A 21,065-nucleotide genomic window follows, 5' to 3' on the forward strand; every position below is an offset into this window, starting at 1 on the left:
TGCAGTGGGTCCCTATCGTTGTGCCTAATCCGCAGGTTGTACTACATGTTGTGCTCTCTTTGAGCACCTTAGCAGAAATACCTTCAGTTTGTCAGGTACCGTCACCATCTTCAGACTATCCAGAGATCTGTCCTGGGATCTGCACATCCCAAATCTGAAGATTAAAACCATACTCACCGACGTTGCGCCCTGCCCCATGCTTTATAATGCTTATAGATATTACAGGCATTATAAAGTGGGGGCGGGGCTACACTAACGCGATTCAATGCGAATCACGTCATCGTCACCCCGAACCGCCGACTTTTGCGGGTGGTTGTGGGTGGCCGGCAGTCATTCCGGGGGACTTGCCTGCTCCTGCTGGATGCCAAGATATGCACCTGATATTCTGGAGGTTCACATAAATCCAGAGAGAGTAGGCAAATATGAATAAAACAGAAATAGACGCCAATATTTCTCTTTCTGATAAACAAAATAGTTATTACAGATATAAACAATGTAATGAGCCAAGTAACTTGTGTCTGGGTATTATATAGTGAGTCACCAGCATTGTTGTAAAGAAATCCATCTATTCCATCACAATAGCAGATATAATTTGCAGCCCAGCTTACAAGGATATCTCATGCGCATGGGATGGTGTTAGGTGAATGTACTTGGTCAGAATAACCATTACACTATTACATACAGGGGTGCCAAGAGAAGGGGGGATACCAATTACGCGGGCTAAGAAGGCAGGGCCGCAACTAGGGGGGGTTGGAGGTGCACGTGCACCGGGTGAGCCGCTGTACCTGGTGCCAGTGACCTCCAGCCCGGCGCTGCAGAGAGGCTCCAAGCCGGACGTCCGCTGGTAATATTTATTACCAGCGGGCGCCCGGCTCCTTCTCTGCAGCGACGCGGTGTAGCCGGAGCCGGAGGCTGGAGTTCTCTCCCGAACTCCAGCTTCCGGCTCTCCCCACGGGCACTATGGGGGAGACGTCATGACATCTCCCCCATAGTTCCAAGGACCAACCGGCGGACCGGACGCGACGCTGGATGCAGGAGCGGGGTTCAAGGTAAGTATTTTTTTTTTTAATAAGCTGCACTACAGGGGCATTATTATGGGGGCAGGGGCATTACCACATGGAAATTACTATGGGGGCATAGGCAATAAGGGGCATTACTAATGGGGCATGAGCACTACAGGGGCATTACTATTGGGGCATGGGCACTACAGGGGCATTACCACAGGGGCATTACTGTGGGGGCATGAGCACTACAGGGGCATTACTGTAAGGGCACTACAGGGATATTACTATGGGGGCATGGGCAATACAGGGGCATTACTATGAGAGCATGGGCACTACAGGGGCATTACTATGAAAGCATGGGCACTACAGGGGCATTAATATGGGAGCATGGGCACTACAGGGTCATTACTGTATGGTGGGCACTACAGGGGCATTACTATGGGGGTATTAACATATGGGCATTACTATGGGGGCATAACAATATGGGCACTACTGCAGGGGGAATTACATGGGGGGCGCCAAATTACTGTCTTGCCCCTGGTGACAAAAATCCTAGTTTCGGCCCTGAAGAAGGCATATACATATCCACCAAAATTGCCCACATCAGCCTTTATGAAAAATGCACCAGACGGGAAGTTGCACCTCCCATCGGTATTGGGGCCTGTCAGAACCCTGTTTACATAATAACAATGGAATATATAATAACACAATCACTAGTCTATTTGGTGTAAAGGCCACAGTCCCTCTTCTTTTTCAAGTTCTATAGTAACCTGTCACATCAAAGCCGCAGCTCAGCCATCCTGATCCAAGTTCTATAGTAACCTGTCACATCAAAGCCGCAGCTCAGCCATACTGTCCCAAGTTCTATAGTAACCTGTCACATCAAAGCCGCAGCTCAGCCATACTGTCCCAAGTTCTATAGTAACCTGTCACATCAAAGCCGCAGCTCAGCCATACTGTCCTAAGTTCTATAGTAACCTGTCACATCAAAGCCGCAGCTCAGCCATACTGACCCAAGTTCTATAGTAATAACCTGTCACATCAAAGCCGCAGCTCAGCCATACTGACCCAAGTTGACCCGAGGCTTAGTAAATAAACCTTCTAGCATGAGAAGAGAGCTTCAGCTTTACAAGGATATTCCACAATAGTAGCAAATCAAATTCAAAAGCAGAATTTTTATTTATGTTTATGTAAAATTGACATATTACATAGTAACATATATATAAAAAGAAAAATTGGGTGGAACTTAGCAAGCAGCGGTTTTCCAAGCAGGTTTGTAATAGCTGCATATCACTGGCCATCCAAACATCCGGGCTCATTATCTGCATAGGAGCAAGATAAGGAAGGTAAGTGTTAACCACTAAAAAGAGACACATATATGCATTATTATTTGAAAGGGACAAATATTAATTATTTGGCAGGGGCTTCATTTATTATTTTTTAATTGACGGACACCACGTATATTACTTATTATTTGATTGTTATCCAATTATACATTGAAAGAAACACAGATTTTATTTATACTTTCAAAAAGATAGTGAGGTTGTTTTACAATTGGTTTGCAAATGCTGCAAATACCAATCTCAGTGATCACCTTCTGGCTCCTAGCAAGTAACTTTTGTGTTGAGACTGGAAATCTTAGGATTCTACACCTTAACCCCAAAATTGACGTTTCACTAACCTGCTGTCTTGTTTATTATGCACATTGCAACGGTATGTCCCAGCATTATCCTCCTGTATGTGTGGAAACTCCACCATGTAACTCCTGGGTTTTATTGTTCTGAAGGCCTCCTACTGCATTTTCATAACCAGTAAAAATCAATTGTCTCCGGGGATGCTTCAGTGTTCCCTGGGTTTAAACTAGGGGTGAGCGGGTTCGGATTTCTGAAATCCGAACCCCTCCGAGCCCCCCCGATCCGAGTCAGGCTCGACTTTTCCCGCCTGACTCGGATCTGAAATCGAGGCAAAACGTCATCATCCCGCCTTCCGGATCTCGCGGGTTTTGGATCCTATATAAGGTACCCGCGTCGGCCCCATTTTCTCACTCGGCTGTGGACAGTGAAGAGGGTGGGTGGGAGTTAGGGCTGGCTGGGCTGTGTAATGTAGTGTAGTGCAGAGTAGTGTTGTGCTGTGCTGTGCTGCGCTGTGCTGCTGTTGTCCATAGGGGCTGTGTCCACTACTTCAAAGTCCATAGGGGCTGCCTGTGTTGTGCTGTGCTGCTGTTGTCCATAGGGGCTGTGTCCACTACTTCAAAGTCCATAGGGGCTGGCTGGACTGTGTTGTGCAGTCAGTTGTCCATAGGGGCTGTGTCCACTCCAAAGTCCTGTGCAGTGTCCCAGTCCTAAAGGGGTGCTGTAGTGTTGTCCAGGGGGTGCTCTGTCCGTCAGGGGTGCTCCCCCCAAGTGCTAAAAAATAATATATTTTTTTCTGTGTTTGTGGCTGCACGTGCATCAACAAAGGAGCAGCGCCAAGCATGCGCCTGTGTCCCATTAGTAAAGTGCCGGCTGGCTTGTCCGTTAAAGGGTGCTGTAACCCCCAAAGTACACTCCAAACAAAAAAAATATATATTTTCTGTGTTTGTGAATTGTGTGCGCAGTAGCCGCACGTGCATCAACAAAGTAGTGCCAAGCGTGCGCCTGTGTCATAAGTAAAGGGCCGGCTGGCTTGACCGTTAAAGGGTGCTGTAACCCCCAAAGTACACTCCAAACCAAATAAAAAAATATTTTCTGTGTTTGTGAATTGTGTGCGCAATAGCCGCACGTGCATCAACAAAGTAGTGCCAAGCCTGCGCCTGTGTCATAAGTAAAGGGCCGGCTGGCTTGACCGTTAAAGGGTGCTGTAATCCCCAAAGTACACTCCAAACCAAATAAAAAAATATTTTCTGTGTTTGTGAATTGTGTGCGCAGTAGCCGCACGTGCATCAACAAAGTAGTGCCAAGCGTGCGCCTGTGTCATAAGTAAAGGGCTGGCTGGCTTGACCGTTAAAGGGTGCTGTAACCCCCAAAGTACACTCCAAACAAAATAAAAAAATATTTTCTGTGTTTGTGAATTGTGTGCGCAGTAGCCGCACGTGCATCAACAAAGGAGCAGCGCCAAGCGTGCGCCTGTGTCATAAGTAAAGGGCCAGCTGGCTTGACCATTAAAGGGTGCTGTAACCCCCAAAGTACACTCCAAACAAAATAAAAAAATATTTTCTGTGTTTGTGAATTGTGTGCACTGTGGCTGCACGTGCGCCTGTGTCCCATAAGTAAAGAGCCGGCTGGCTCATTTCTTAAAGGGTGGTGTAACCCACAAAGTGCACTACTCTCCAGCAAAAATAAAAAAATATTTTCTGTGTTTGTGTGCGCCTTAGCCGCACGTATATATCAATATAACATAAATGGAGGACCAAACTTTCTCCGATAAAAATAAAATAGGGAAAGATCAAGAACCACTTCCTCCTAGTGCTGTTGCTGCTGCTGGGAGTTGTTCATCATCCCAGAGAGGAAGTAGGAACACCACTACTTTTACTAAACAATTGACCCTCCAACAGTCCCAAGCGATGAGGATGAAGTACGAAAGCAGTCATCCTGAAGCAAAACGTATAACTGAGGCCTTGACTGCTATGTTGGTGTTAGACGTGCGTCCGGTATCCGCCATTAGTGCAGTGGGATTTAGACAATTGATGGAGGTAGTGTGTCCCTGGTTCCAAATCCCGTCTAGATTCCACCTGCATCCTCAAAGCAGCAGCGACAAGCGTGCGTCTGTCTGTTAAAGGGTGGTGTAACCCTCAAAGTGCGCTCCACAAACAATAAAAAAATTCTTTCTTTTTTTTTTTTTCTGTCTTTGTGAATTGTGTGGGCTGTAGCCGCACTTGCATCCTCAAAGCAGCAGCGACAAGCGCGCGTCTGTCTGTTAAAGGGTGGTGTAACCCTCAAAGTGCTCCAAAAAATAAAAAAATATTTTTTTTATGTGTTTGTGACTTGTGTGCGATGTAGCCGCACGTGCATCAACACAGTAGCAGCGCCAAGCGTGCGCCTGTGTCATAAGTCAAGGGCCGGTTTGGACATCTGGTCCGGACTGAAGGACGTGCCAACAATTTCTGACAAGTCTACTGTCACTGCCTATGATACTGTCCTCAAAGCAGCAGCGACAAGCGTGCGTCTGTCTGTTAAAGGGTGGTGTAACCCTCAAAGTGCGCTCCACAAACAATAAAAAAATTCTTTTTTTTTTCTGTCTTTGTGAATTGTGTGGGCTGTAGCCGCACCTGCATCCTTAAAGCAGCAGCGACAAGTGTGCGTCTGTCTGTTAAAGGGTGGTGTAACCCTCAAAGTGCGCTCCACAAACAATAAAAAAATTCTTCTTTTTTTTTATGTCTTTGTGAAATGTGTGGGCTGTATCTGCACCTGCATCCTTAAAGCAGCAGCGACAAGCGTGCGTCTGTCTGTTAAAGGGTGGTGTAACCCTCAAAGTGCGCTCCACAAACAATAAAAAAATTCTTCTTTTTTTTCCTGTCTTTGTGAATTGTGCAGGCTGTAGCCGCACCTGCATCCTCAAAGCAGCAGCGACAAGTGTGCGTCTCTCTGTTAAAGGATTACATCGGTGACAGCATCCAAGTAGGCATGTCAGACAGTCCCTACATGTACTGGCAGGAAAAAGAGGCAATTTGGGGGCCCCTGTACAAACTGGCTCTATTTTACCTGAGTTGCCCCCCCTCCAGTGTGCACTCCGAAAGAGTGTTTAGTGCAGCCGGGAACCTTGTCAGCAAAAGGCGTAGGAGGTTGCTTCCACAAAATGTGGAGAAGATGATGTTCATAAAAATGAATTATCAACTTTTCCAGGGAGACCAGCCTCCAGAACATACAGAGGGACCTGTGGTGGTGGATTCCAGCGGGGACGAATTAATACTCTGTGAGGATGAGGATGTACACAACACTGAAGAGGGTGAGGAATCGGTGAATGAGGAGGATGAGGACGACATCTTGCCTCCGTAGAGCCAGTTTGTGCAGGGCCAGATTAATTGCCAGCTTGTTTTGTGGGGGCCCAAACGAACCAATCATTTCAGCCACAGTCGTGTGGCAGACCCTGGCGCTGAAATGATTGGTTTGTTAAAGTGTGCATGTCCTGTTTATACAACATAAGGGTGGGTGGGAGGGCCCAAGGACAATTCCATCTTGCACCTCTTTTTTTTCTTTGCATTATGTACTGTTTGGGGCCTAGTTTTTCAAACTGCCATCCTGTCTCCCACTGCAGTGTCACTCCTAGATGGGCCACGTGTTTGTGCCGCCCACTCGTGTCGCTTAGCATAGTCATCCATCTACCTCGGTGCAACCTTTTGGACATAAAAACACTATTGTGAGGTGTGAGGTGTTCAGAATAAACTGGAAATGAGTGGAAATTAAGGTTTTTGAGGTTAATAATAGCATAGGAGCACAAAAATATACACATTGGGCTCTATTTATTAACATTATTTTTACTAAAATAAAGTGAAAAAGGGTGTTTTCACACCCTTTTCACATTATTTTAGGTTCACCTGTAGTTACTATAGGGCAATTGGAGTAGAATTAGTAAAATTCTACTCCAACCCCCAGTATCACTTATTTTTAGTAAAGCAGATCGCATTTCCCATAATTGTAATGGGAAATGTGATCCGACCTAAGTTACTAAAAATAAATTGTAAAAAAATACCGGGGGAAGCCCTGTGATAATAACGCCACCTGGAGGTGGCGTTATCCAGGGTCTCCCCCGGTTACCGGGCTCCCTCTCTCCTCTAACGGGGAGAGCAGAGGTGGGAGCCGGTACCAGTAATCAGCTATGTGGTCTAAGCAGACCGCAAGCTGATTACTGTAAAAAAAAGAAAAAAAAAAATTAGACATTTTTTTTTTCCTTACCTGAATCCAGGGACCGGTGATCGGGCCTCCAGTGATGGCTCCTCTCCGGTCAGCTGGCCTCCCATAGTACACTGGGGCCCGGTCATCAGGTGATCGGGCCCCAGTGCAGTATGGGAGATCACCTGATCAGGAAGCCGGGAGAAGATCACCGGAGGCCAGGAGGTGCAGGTAAGTGTAATGAAGGGGGGGGGGGGGTCGCGGGGGGTCGCGATCGCGGGGGGTGGGGCTTAGCGCCGGGGGCGGGGCTTAGCGTCGGTGGGGGTGGTAGTAGCGGTGATCGGTCGGCGCATGCGTGGGCTCTTAGTCCCAACAAGGGGCTTAAGATAGGCATCGAAATACCAACACCTATCTTAATCCCGACGCCGGAATGCTGAAGGATTCCAGCCCGAACGAGGATGGTCCGGGGCGCCTTTAGCGTTAGCAACGGGGGAGGGGGGGGAGGGGGAGAGGGTTAGGTTTGGGGAGCTTAGCGGGGTTAAGTTTAGGTTTTTGAGGTGGGGAGTTAGGGTTAGGCATCCCTAGGAGGGAGGGTTAGGGCTAGGCACCACTGGGGGGGGGGGGTGTTAGGCACTAAGGGGGTAGGGTTAGGTTTAGGCATGAGGGGGGGAGGGTTAGGCTACAAGAAGAGAGGGATAGGCATCCCGACAGACGGCATTATATACCCATTCCCTCAATACAGTACTGAATACAAGAATGCTGAGTGTCTACCAAACACAAACAGCATCCAGCGAGGTGCAGGGGAGACGGGCCCCGTAGCTGTAAGCCTTCGGGTACCAAAACAACAGTATCACCTACACCAACTGTAGTTATGCCCCTGCTGGTAAGACTTTATACCACTCTGTGCAAGAGATGCACAGAATAGGGGCCTGGTGCACATGGACCTCCACAGGCGTTAATAGTTGATTGTGCATCGATGGTAAGCCATCTTTACTCCTTACCTCATGTTAAATTCTCTAATGATTTCAAGTGGAATCTTGGTATAAATCTGAAGTTTAGCTACAGTATATAACGCTGCAAATGAACTTAGATAAATTGGCAGATATCGAACTGATGCTTGATAAGACAGGCTGGTCCAGGGGATTGTTTAAGCATTTATGCAATTTTAGTATGTTCTAATATATGGGGATCATTTGACATTTTTCGTGTAAAAGTAAACAAATGTCTAACTTATAACACTTTCCTCTCTCTTTGCTGAGAAAAGTAACTGTAATAATTCATAACAAATTTTACTTTCGGGTCATTGCCCATCATTCATATATCTCCTTATCACCTAAATTCTCTTTGCTTCTTTCAGATTTTGGGCCTGATTCAGAGATGTACATTAACCCGATCAATGTTTTCTACTCTGCACAGGACCCTTTCTGCGCATGTACAGAACAGGTCCTGCGATCTCGGACACAGTTCCCCCAAGCCTCTGCCCGATTGACAGGCAGAAGTGTGTGGGGACGGGGGGCATTGTGGGGGCGAGGACGGCCTGCTTTCCGGAAACTGGGCCAGTCGCCTCCCGTTTTCTGGGAGTGCTGAGGCCAGGGTCTGCTTCCATGGATGCAGACTTCCTGGCGTCGCAAGCTGCCAGGTTGCGATAAACTTCTGCTACCACAGCCAGGCCAAAGGGGCAACCATTACGACTGCGGTAGCAACGCTGGGATCGAAGATGCAGCAATGAGGCGTCTATTTCCAAAATACCCCTCCTGCTGCATTTGCATGTGAGATAGACAGAATTGCACAGCCGTTTGTGTGCAGCTCTGCAATTCCATCCATCTCTGAATCAGGCACATTGGCCCTCATTCAGAGCCGTACGCTCTGAGCAGAGCGCACGCTCTGAATGAGGGCCGGGCTCCATTTTCATGGAGCGTCCTCCTGGACGCTCGTATAGCTGTGGGTCACCACCCACAGGCTATACGAGCGTGCTTTTTGATGGCCGCGATGGTCGAGACCATCGCAACCATCGAAATTGCGAGCCGGAGCCTGCGGTTGAGGTTTTCAACCGCAAGCTCCGGAGTGATTTTGGCTCTATCAGAGCCAAAATCACTCCCACTGACATCACTAGTGATGTCAGTGGGCCGGCTTCTGACGGGAGGCGTTCCCGCGGGAACGCCCCCGTCAGGGAGGCACGCCCCCGGCACGCCCACCAAAGGGGGCGTGCTGTCAATCAACATTGACAGCACGCCCCCTTTGATCGGACACAACGAGCGAAGGACTTTCCTTCGCTCGTCGCGTCTGGTGCATGCGCACGACGGAGCTCCCTCCGTCGTGCGCATGCTCAGTGCATAACATCGACCCACTTGCGAGCGGACAGCCGCTCGCGAGTGGGTCTGAATCAGGCCCATTGTTCTCTATATTTCAAACCTCCCACCTCTTTTGTCTGCTGCCTTATAATGATCTCATTATTGTTGGTATATTGCTCACTATTCATTTTTAAAATCAACTTATATTTTAAATTCTTATCATTCAATTTTCTAAAAAAAATTGTAACGAAGTCATTAAAAGTTGTCTAGTATATGCTACCCCTCTATTCAACTGGATAGCATTTGGTGGGGAGCTTAACTTGTGATGATTTAATTCAACTACAGCTCTGACAATAGGATTAAAAGAAATGTCTGTGTATAGTTAGTATAGTTAATGAGCCAACACTTAGTGGTCAGTCATGCACTTATGGTTCCTGCGGACTCTCATATTTTTGCTCGAAGCCCCACAGGGGCTGCATAAGCAAAAATCCGCAAATCTGGAGTGAGATTGGGGCCTAAGGGGGACGTGTAGTGGTGCCGTTGCCGGCGTTTCTAAAGCGTTGCAATGGCAACTTGACCCCTTCCCGGCTAAATGATTTGAGACCATAGAGAGGATCTATAAACAATTGAAACCTGCTACGGTAATTATAAAGAGCAAAATTCTAAACTTTGTTTAATAAATGAACTTGTTGTGTTAATGTGATCTTAGTAGTGGGATTGAAGAGTCCTGTGTTATTCTTTGTGTTGGTGGTAGAAATTTCCTTCTTTACTACATGATTTCTTTCCTCTTCCTGTTACAGGCAACTATAGCCAGAGTATTATGGTCGGCAGAAGAGCCAGAAGTTGATGTTCCTAAAAGCAATATACCAGGTTGGAGTAGCAGGCAAGGGATATCCAGAAAACGTAGTCAGCAACCATAGCAGGGGTCAAATTCACTGTAGATACTCAGGGAGCTGTAGCCAGAAAAAAAAAACAACTTGCAATAATCAAGCCCAGACTGCTGCCCAGATTCCCTTAAGAGGCTGAGACCAGAGAAGGTATTCACAGTTGCAAAGGAAAACATACCAGTGGCGTAACTATGGGGGGTTGGGAGGGGCACATTCCCTGGGCGCCTTTGGCGGGGTGGGTGGGTTATGGGCTCCGCCGTCCGCGTCAGTGGTTAGTAAAAGAAACACACCACCGCCGGGTAGTACACTCACTGATTGAGTGTACTGCCCGGCTGCGGTGTGTTTGTTTTAGCAGTCAATAAAAGTCAGACTGACTCTCATTGGCTGCTGCTTCAAGGGCTGGAGCCACCTGGAGCTCACTCATGAGCTCCGCCTCCCGGCTCCTGTAGTGGGAGAAGGGAGAGACTTCATGACGGCGGCGGGTGCAGGAGTGGGAATTCGGGGAAGTATAATGTGTGTGTTTTATGTGTAAGGGGTACTACTGGGGGCACTGTATAAGGGGCACTGTATAAGGGACACTACTGGGGGCACTGCATAAGGGGCATTACTGGGGGCACTGCATAAGGGGCACTGCAACAGGGGACATTGCATAAGGGGCCCTACTACATTCCATGAGGGGCACTACTTCTGAAGGCATTAAGGTGCATATGGAATGGAAAGGAATGTTTCCAGAATGAGGAGAAACGGTGGTGTGTCATGTTGACACAACCCCATCTTTCAGTGGATACACCCCTTGTGGCATACGGCCACGCCCACTATTTCAGATAGTGGAGGAGGGGCTCCATTTTACGCCACTGACACATACACAATGGAACCCACCAGCAAAAGAGTGGAGGGAGCTTGCGGATGCAGTGACAGACCATGGCGGTGAACTGACGCAATTTGTAATGGGCTACAAACTGAAACGAGCAGGGCAACACAGAATATGCTAAGCCACATTGGGAGCCCTCTGGCAGATGTTCCTCAAACCATCCCAGGAGACATACCGCAGTCCATTGGCTCGCTCCAGGTAAGCAAGGCTTACCTCTGACACCTCTAACTCTGTCATCTTCATGACAATACTTTGGTACCAGTAACTCACTGGCCTCCACAGGTTACTGTGTACTTACTGTTATTCAGATGATACCTTTAAACGAAGTCCAGTATCTGGAAATCTGAAAGGAAGATTGTGCATTTATAATTTAATGACTAAAAACATTCATTTTCATACACTGTCAAATGATTTAACCAGCTCCTTGTTGCACTGTACATATGTTTGCAATTATGTTTGAGTTATTAATGTAATTTCTCTTGACAAATATGCACAAAATGCAGTTATCACATGATTTATGTATCCTGCTTATATATATTATGACAAAAAACTAGAAAGGTTGTCAAGGGGAGATATATATGACCCAGGTTTTTAGCTTCTGTCTAGGAGACAAAAGCGGATTAGCAGCCTTGTTTGCCAGACCACCTATGAGAGGCTGATAAAAGGTGTGCCATTATCTGCAGTCAGTCTCTCACTGCCTGGGGAACAGGTTAGAGGCCTATTGAGAGGGTTAGGTCTAGAATAGAGGGCTGCAGGGGACCTGTGGCGTCACGTGACCTGCGATGACAGGGGGAGGGGCAAGGATGAGAACGGGGGGCCAAAGGTGTCCCCTCGTGGGCTCGCTGCACTCGCCACGCTTCGGGCATGGTGGCTCGCTAAGTTCGCCACAAATATTTATTCCCCCTCTATTCCCACGTGGATGATAACACAGGAGCGGTCTCCTGCAGCAGTCACGTGGTTGATGCGTCACAGAGGTCCTTTCTCCACTTAGGATCTAGCAGCAACCCTATTGAGAGACATTGTCATTACTGAATGTACTTGCTGTGCTAAAGGCTCCTGTTTTGTAAGAGGGAAGTTAGGTCCACTCTGAGAGAGGAAATAGTTCTGGTTAGTTAGAGCTGGATAGGCCAGGACTTACGTATATATGTATATATATATATATATATATATATATAAATATAAATATATATATATATATACACACACACACACACATACACACAGTATATATAATACACACACATATACAGTATATAAACCACAGAGTCTCTGCACTCACCATAATAAAGCATGGGGATTTAGTTGTTATGCTTATAATTCTGAGTGCTAGGGTAGGAACTTGCAGAAAATTGGGTCCCTTGATGGGGGCTACAATATTTTAATACAATGAGAGGATATTTTTTTCTTCAATCCACGAGAACATTACTCTAATCTCAACTCTTCCTCTGTGCACTTAACTAACAACTCTCCTTCTGTCTTCTCTCATTCCAAGGTACAGTATGCACAATAATCAGGAACAAGGTAGACTGGACAATAAACTAGCAAACTGCTAAATCCGGATGTCCTTTATAACCCACAGGGGCGTGACAGATGTTACAAGTAACTGCTGGCACTGTCGCACATGCGCAGTTCACGGTCACAGATGCCAGATAAATGAGCAGGTAATGTCAATATTCTTATTGGGAGCTAAATCACTTAACTAGCCTTTCATAATAGCAGGCATGAATGGCAATTGAGCGGCACAATGCCCCAGGCCAGACCAAACTTGGCATATAGTACCATTTAATCATAAATGACTGGTGTATCCAGTTATACCTCATCTGCAGCCACAGGTTATACTGAAATCCAAATCAGAATTGTTTTTATCACTGTGTTAGTAATTAGTAGATTAGGACACCATAAGCAGAGCTAAATGAAGTTAGTGATGTAAATCCAAAGTAGGGTTACAAATGTACAACTTTCATAATCCACACAGGCATACAAGTAATTTATTAATGTAGGTAACTGATGTTCTTTAAATTCAAATGTGCTGCCTTTCCAGTAACTGGTCAATTCCAACCTGTGTAAAAATCTGTACTGTACCAATTAAAGCAGTATTTCGTGTCCACAACTGTGGTCATTAAACTCTGGTCTGTGAATCACAATATCACTGACATGTGTGTCACCTGTTCTGAAGCAAATCATTAGTGGAAAATGCTTCTTCTGTAAGGCAGAGATCCCAGGGTGGAGGTAGAAATGGGAAGTGTAGAAGGCCCCTCCCAGACTGTGCAATGTCACAGTTTGCAGCATTGGCAGTATTGGATGGGGTCATGATGAAACGATATGCAGTGAACCACATCACCAAGCCACAGCCATCGATAGCAGTGATGGGCTTGGGTACTGTGGGGCATGTCTAAATTAGGGAGGCACGGCTACAAACCCTGCCTAAAAAATGTTTTTGTTAAAAAAAAGTACTATGCACGGTGTTATGTGCTGGGAAGTGGGTGGATTTGCTCACTCCTCAGGGAGGGGGGAGCAAAAGTGCTAACGCCCCTCCTATAACACTTGCTCAGTAGCAGCAGCCTCCCAGGACCCTCCGCACCCAGCACATACTATAGCGGCTCACTATCCTTGTCCAATGTTAGAATGAACTGGGCCCCTCCAACCGGCCCGGATAAGTAGTATCCGCTCACCCCCCCTCTCAGTGCTAATGCACCAAGCTTCTCGATCATCCACTTCTCTGACATACAAGCAGCTTTGCAATTTCATCCTTGCTATTATGTTAATGCAGCAGGAGACGTCATGCCTCCTGCATGCATTTATGGTCTGAACTGCGTCCATGGGCGCAGCATCGCATCATCTGTGTGATACTCGCCTGGCTGAGTGACCATGGGGTTATGCAGGCTGGTCATCGCAGTTCAGGAAAAGAGGCCGGGAAGTCTCAGTCAACCGACAGAGATCTTGACCTCTTCCGTTCCCCGCAATGGCAGCGACACGCCCCCGTTTTGAAAAATGGATGCCGTCGCCGACCCCTCCCCGCCCAAAATGGCAGCAGACTATTAAATCACTGACAGTCTTCTGCCGAACTGCGTGCAGTCACCGCAGACCCATACTGCACATGTGCAGTACGGGTCTGTCGCATGCGCAGATTCCCGTGCTGCTGAATCAGCCCCTTAGGACACTTCAAAAACTGGCACAGCTGAACAGAAATATTGTAAGGAGTCTCATGCACAACCATAAAGACTGAAACCTCACTGGTATAATATATATGTAGCAGCAAATCAATAAAACATTTTGACAGTCTTTTAAAGTGTCCCAGGCAAACTCCAAAGTAGGCATTAATCTGCAAACGATAAATATATACATGATTGTACTAACAAAATTACCAATGACATCATGTATGTGATAATAGCAGAGAAATCTACTAACTTAAGTGTAAAATACATACCTGATTTCCCATTCAACATGTTTTTGGGGGTTTTCAACAAACCTGTTAATTTTTGTAACTTTTAAAAAAAATTTTTTGATAAATATTTCATTCCAGCCCACATTACTGTACACAACTCCAGGGACATTTTCCTGCACTGGCAAAAAATATAGGAATCCACCACATGGCTGATGTACTATTTCAGTTAGTGGCTAATTCCTGTCCATCAGTGTAATTATTGTGCCCTATCCAGATAAGCAGCAGTGAAATCTAGGTAATCCCTATACAAGAGAAGTACAGGTGATAGACAATCTGTCATAATAGTGACATACTTGTCGTATAAATAGTGGAGCGAGGAGTTGCAGGCAAATCCAAGCAAAATAAAATATAAAAGAATCCAACGATCATCTTGTTTTTGACCTTCTGAAAAAAGTTTATGGAGTAAAACAACAACAAAATAAGATTCTGGGTGGGATGCACCAAGCATCGCATTTTGCATGCGATGCATCCCACCACTCATCGCATGCATACCAGCATTAAAACTCTGAAAAACATTAATTAAGTCACAAAGGACAGCTTTTATCGGGAAATGTGGTCAAACCCTCATAAACAGCATTTTGGGGGGTTTGACCGCATTATGGATGATAGTGCAGTCCCACCCTTATATGAAACCTCACACAGGTATTAGCAAAAATAGAATAAGACATTAGAATAAGACATTTACCTCATTTCAAGACTTTCAAGACTTTGTGCTGAAAAATAAAACAAATAGTAATTTAGTAACATGGGGGAGAATTAAATAGAAATTAAGGGTCTGATTCAGAGGCGCTCGCAGTTTGCGAGCGCTCGCTCGGAATCAGGGCGGATTTTTTTTTTTTAAATCAATGCCGGGTGGACTTCCTGCTATAATAGAGCAGGAAGTCCACTACTGACATCACGAGTGATATCAGTAGGGCCGCCCACAAACGGCAGGCGTTCCTTCGGGAACGCCTCCGTTTGTGCAGCCACCCCCCCAACCGCCTACAAAATGGGGCGAGCTGTCGATCAACATATATTCATGTTTACCTACCAGAGAAACTGAAACCAGACCATTCTTCTTGTACACTGAAAGAAACATATGTTATACAAGTGCAAAATCAATAATTGTATAGTGAATTCAAAACTAATAACTGTATTCTCACTGGCCAGTATGTATGCTGCCACATCATCTATCCTCCCTGTGTTATGAGTCACGTTACACAGGGTGCGTGAGAGCCGCTTGCTCCTGTGCGACTCAGTTGCGTCATGTGTCTTTTTCACCGCAAATGCGTCCTATTCACAAAATTATGCGAATAAGACACACAAGCAGCCTTTGCTGAATAAAATGATATTTTCTGTGTGCGGCCAAGTCTGTAAACGTGGTGTGGAACACAGTCGCTGACATTGTAACATAGTATTTTGTATACCTATATAGATGCAGTCAAACTCAGAAAACACACATGCTGCATATCATTTTAATCAGCTACGGCTGATTCAGATCCATACGCAATGCAAATAATTATGCAGTTTGAGCAATTGTTAGCCATTGGCATGTGTGAAAGCCGTGTGTAGCGATTGTTTTCTGATCATGCACAGAGGATTATCTCGCAAAGCGGAGGATGTGAGATGTTTTCAGAGTGCATCTCTAAGCAATGGACCGCTAGTAGGTCATTAGTATATCTTCTCTACTGCATTTCGTGAGACATCACAATTGCAATATTTGCGTGCAGATCTGAATCAGGCCCTAATTATAGCGCTGCTGCCCTGGTTTTATTTTGTTTAATGGGGGCAATACCAAAATCAGCCTTATTGCCTGGAAAGGTGACCTATTGATAAATAAGCCCATAAATCTGTTTAATCTAGTTACTAGTATAATATACAATATGAGTTTGCCATATTGTGTATATACAGTGCATCCGGAAAGTATTCACAGCGCTTCACTTTTTCCACATTTTGTTATGTTCCAGCCTTATTCCAAAATGGAATAATTAAATTTTTGTCTTCAAAATTCTACACACAATACCCCATAATGACAACGTGTAAAAAGTTTTTTGAGATTTTTTCAAATTTAATAATTAAAAAAAACCCCTAACAAATCACATGTACATAAGTATTCACAGCCTTTGCCATGAAGCTCAAAATTGAGCTCAGGTGCATCCTGTTTCCACTGATCATCCTTGAGATGACCTACAGCTTAATTGGAGTCTACCTGTGGTAAATTTAGTTGTTTGGACATGATTTTGAAAGGCATACACCTGTCTATATAAGGTCCCACACTTGTCAGAGCACAAACCAAGCATGAAGTCGAAGGAATTGTCTGTAGACCTCCAAGGCAGAATTCATTTTTGTCCTCAAAATTCTACACACAATACCCCATAATGACAACATGTAAAAAGTTTTTTTGAGATATATGCAAATTTAATAAATAAAACAAACAAACTAAGAAATCACATGTACATGTAACTGGGGTTCTAGCCGTTACTAGTATATATCATATATTACTTTAGAGTTCTGCAGTAGCCTCAGCACTGCACTGTTATCACCCAGTTGTCACTACTATGGTCAATATTCTCAATAAACACTTGAAGACCTCACATATTTGAACTGTTAAAAAACTGCAGAACACGTTAGTCGGCGCGTGCTGCTAGTCATATGGTTAATTTTCTCTAAATTTGTACGATATATAGGACTCCATACGTGGGACTATACATTAATATACAAGATAAGAATAGGGTCAATACAGAATATTAGTAATAACACATTAACCATTTTTCACGCTAAACTTCAATAGTTGTAATATTTTGCTTGCTTGAAAACATTTAGAAAAATATATAATAAAAGCTGCATTTTATATTCTATGGGCAAACTGCCTTTATTCTTGTTTCCCATATCATGATTGAATAAACAATACAACATATGAATCCGTGAGTGCCCCGAGATAGAAGAAAAAAAGGAGAACATGTGTTCCTAAGTTAAATTTGGTTTCTGGGTGCGCACCCCTTCCAATAAATTCAGAGACAGGAATTATTATATGAGAGGGACGGATCATATTAACAATTCAGAAATACAAGTATGTGCGGATACTATTTTTGTTTTGTTCGTAAGGACTACAAACATAGCAGAGAGCACGCATTAAAGGTTTCCAACAGAGAGATAGTTACAAAAAAAAAAAGAAAGAAAGCAATCCCGTATTGTAGAATGCAACAGTTAATAATTAAAACATTTTTATTGAAATAATAAAATGTGTACATGTATTTAAAATCAGTTAAATAAAAATGAAGCGAGTAGTAAAAAATATGAAAATCTTAAAACAAGTTGTACCCAATCTCATCACTACAATATAAATAAAACATGAATATAACGCCTCAATTTCTCTCTCTATATATAGAAAATAAAGTTCCCAGTTCTGGGGTCTGTATGTTTGTTCAGGCTAATCTCTTGAACCACTGGACAGATTTTGATGAGGTTTTCACTATTCTATACAACATTGGTCGAGGAAGGTTCAGGTGTATGAACCATTCGCCTGAGACAAAAGGAAGCCAAGCAGTCACTATTTTAGTGAAGCAGTCACAGAAAAAAGTGTAATCTTACACCAAGCTAAAGTAGAGTAGTGGTCCATGGTGTTGAAACAGCAGTGAGAGCCAATCAAAGCTAGCAATGTGCCCTGTTGCTTAGCAGCAGCTTAGAGAGAAGGAGTATGCTCAACCATACGCCCTTGGTGAACAGGATACACCTCCCATGGAAGTCAGCGCTGTTCTCAGATGGGCAATATGGCAAGGAAGCTCAACAGGAAGCTCAGGAAATGCAGGGTGCAAAGAGGAGATTGCACATCTCCATGTTCGGCAGCTGGGGTGGGGTGCGCATGGAGACAGCAGAAATATGCTCAGTGCCCCAGCCCCGTGAACATGCTGCTGATAATACTCAACTCATCCACACCATTATCATGTGTACCGCCTCCTCCTCTCATTGTCTACCTAATCCTCAGCTCTACCCCCTTTTTCCACCTATATCATTTCCCCCTTGTCTCCTCCCCCTCCTCTGTCTGCTGTACTCCCTCTCCTCTTCCACTACTACACTTTCATTCTCTTCTACCCCTCCTATGTCCTACTACCCCACTGATAATCCCTCTTCCAAACCTCTCCATGTCACCCCACCCCACCCCCATCATATTAATCTCTCTCCCTGCCAACCACCTACAGGTTCCCTTCCCAGCACTGGTCCCCGCATAATCTCTCCACTACATTCATCTCGGCCACCCATATGAAACTCACCTTCTCGCTACAGCAACCCAAATAATCTAATTTACATCTCTCCCACAAACACTGTCCCTCTATCCTGTGCCCTCTGGAATGCCAGATTAGTATGTAACAAACTCGTACCCACCCACGACCTTTTCATCTCAAAAAACTTGCTCTCCTAGCCATTACTGAAACCTGGATTTCACCCTGACACCACTTCCCCTGCTGCTCTCTCCTCTGGGAGCCTCATCTTCTCTCATACCCCTCGTCCTGGGTGTCGCCATGGTGGTGGGGTAGGGGTCCTTCTATCCCCCGGTTACTCCTACCCTCTGAACCATCTCTTACTTTCTCTACATTTGAGGTTCATGCTATATGCCTCTTTCAACCAGTTCACCTTAGAGTAGCTGTCATTTACAGTCCCCCCGGCCCTCCTTCCAAATTCAGTGACAACTTCGCTTCCTGGCTTCCTCACTTTCTCTCCTCTGACCTTCCCTCTATTATCCTAGGTGACTTCAATATTCCTATTGATATCCCCACAGAAGCCTCTACCTCCAAACTCCTTACCCTCACGTCTTCATTTGGTCTCTCCCAAAGGACCTCCTCACCCACCCATGTGAGTGGGCATTCACTTGACCTGGTCTTCACTCACCGGTGTGATATTTCTGATTACTCCAATTCCCCATTCCCACTCTCTGACCATCACCTTCTCTCTTTTAACCTACCTTCCTCTACCTCCTAAGGCCACCATCACTAAGCGTAACATTGACACCATTTCTTTTTCTTCCCAGCTTGACTCACTTCTTTCCCCTATCCTGTCTCTCTCCTGCCCTGAACAAGCCATTTCTCTATACAATACCTCCCTTACTTCTGCTCTGGACTCTGTTGCTCCGGCGGTCACTATTCACCCTCGCAGATTTACACCTCAGCCCTGGCATTCCAAATGCACCAGATACCTGCAAAAGTGTTCGCGAACAGCCGAGCGACAGTGGAGAAGATCACGCTCTAAGGCTGATTTTCTCCATTTCAAATTTATGCTCTCATCATTTCCCTTTCCCTTTCTAAACAGTCATATTTCAAGAACCTCATCTCCTCTCAGTCCTCAAATCCCCAACGTCTCTTCACCACCTTCAACTCCCTCCTCCGCCCACCCCCTCCTCGCTCGCTTGTGTGAGATACGGCTGTGGTGAAATATAGGAAGCTGTAGTGAAATGCAGGGGGCAGTAGTGAGAAGCAGGAGGCTGTTATGAGATGCAGGGGGCTGTGGTGACATGGTGTAGGTTATAAGATGCAGGGGGCTGTGGTGACATGGCGTAGGTTATGAGATGCAGGGGGCTGTGGTGACATGGCGTAGGTTATGAGATGCAGGGGGCTGTGGTGACATGGCGTAGGTTATGAGATGCAGGTGGCTGTGGTGACATGGTGTAGATTATGAGATGCAGGGGGCTGTGGTGACATGGTGTAGAGTATGAGATGCAGGGGGCTGTGGTGACATGGTGTAGGTTATAAGATGCAGGGGGCTGTGGTGACATGGCGTAGGTTGACATGAGATGCAGGGGGCTGTGGTGACATGGTGTAGAGTATGAAATGCAGGGGGCTGTGGTGACATGGTGTAGGTTGATACGAGATGCAGGGGGCTGTGGTGACATGGTGTAGGTTATGAGATGCGGGGGCTGTGGTGACATGGTGTAGATTATGAGATGCAGGGGGCTGTGGTGACATGGCGTAGGTTGATATGAGATGCAGGGGGCTGTGGTGACATGGTGTAGGTTAATATGAGATGCAGGAGGCTGTGGTGACATGGTGTAGGTTGATATGAGATGCAGGGGGCTGTGGTGACATGGTGTAGGTTGATATGAGATGCAGGGGGCTGTGGTGACATGGTGTAGGTTATGAGATGCGGGGGCTGTGGTGACATGGTGTAGATTATGAGATGCAGGGGGCTGTGGTGACATGGTGTAGAGTATGACATTCAGGGGGCTGTGGTGACATGGTGTAGAGTATGAGATGCGGGGGCTGTGGTTACATGGTGTAGAGTATGAAATGCAGGGGGCTGTGGTGACATGGTGTAGGTTATGAGATGCGGGGGCTGTGGTGACATGGTGTAGAGTATGAGATGCAGGGGGCTGTGGTGACATGGTGTAGAGTATGAGATGCAGGGGGCTGTGGTGACATGGTGTAGATTATGAGATGCAGGAGTCTGTGGTGACATGGTGTAGGTTATGAGATGCAGGGGGCTGTGGTGACATGGTGTAGAGTATGACATTCAGGGGGCTGTGGCATGGTGTAGAGTATGAGATGCAGGGGGCTGTGGTGACATGGTGTAGAGTATGAGATGCAGGGGGCTGTGGTGACATGGTGTAGGTTGATATGAGATGCAGGGGGCTGTGGTGACATGGTGTAGAGTATGAGATGCAGGGGTCTGTGGTGACATGTGTAGATTATGAGGTGCAGGGGTCTGTGGTGACATGTGTAGATTATGAGGTGCAGGAGTCTGTGGTGACATGGTGTAGGTTATGAGATGCAGGGTTCTGTGGTGACATGGT

The sequence above is a fragment of the Taudactylus pleione genome, unplaced genomic scaffold (assembly GCF_031769625.1).
Source record: "Taudactylus pleione unplaced genomic scaffold, aTauple2 ptg000207l, whole genome shotgun sequence".
Classification (NCBI taxonomy): Eukaryota; Metazoa; Chordata; class Amphibia; order Anura; family Myobatrachidae; genus Taudactylus; species Taudactylus pleione.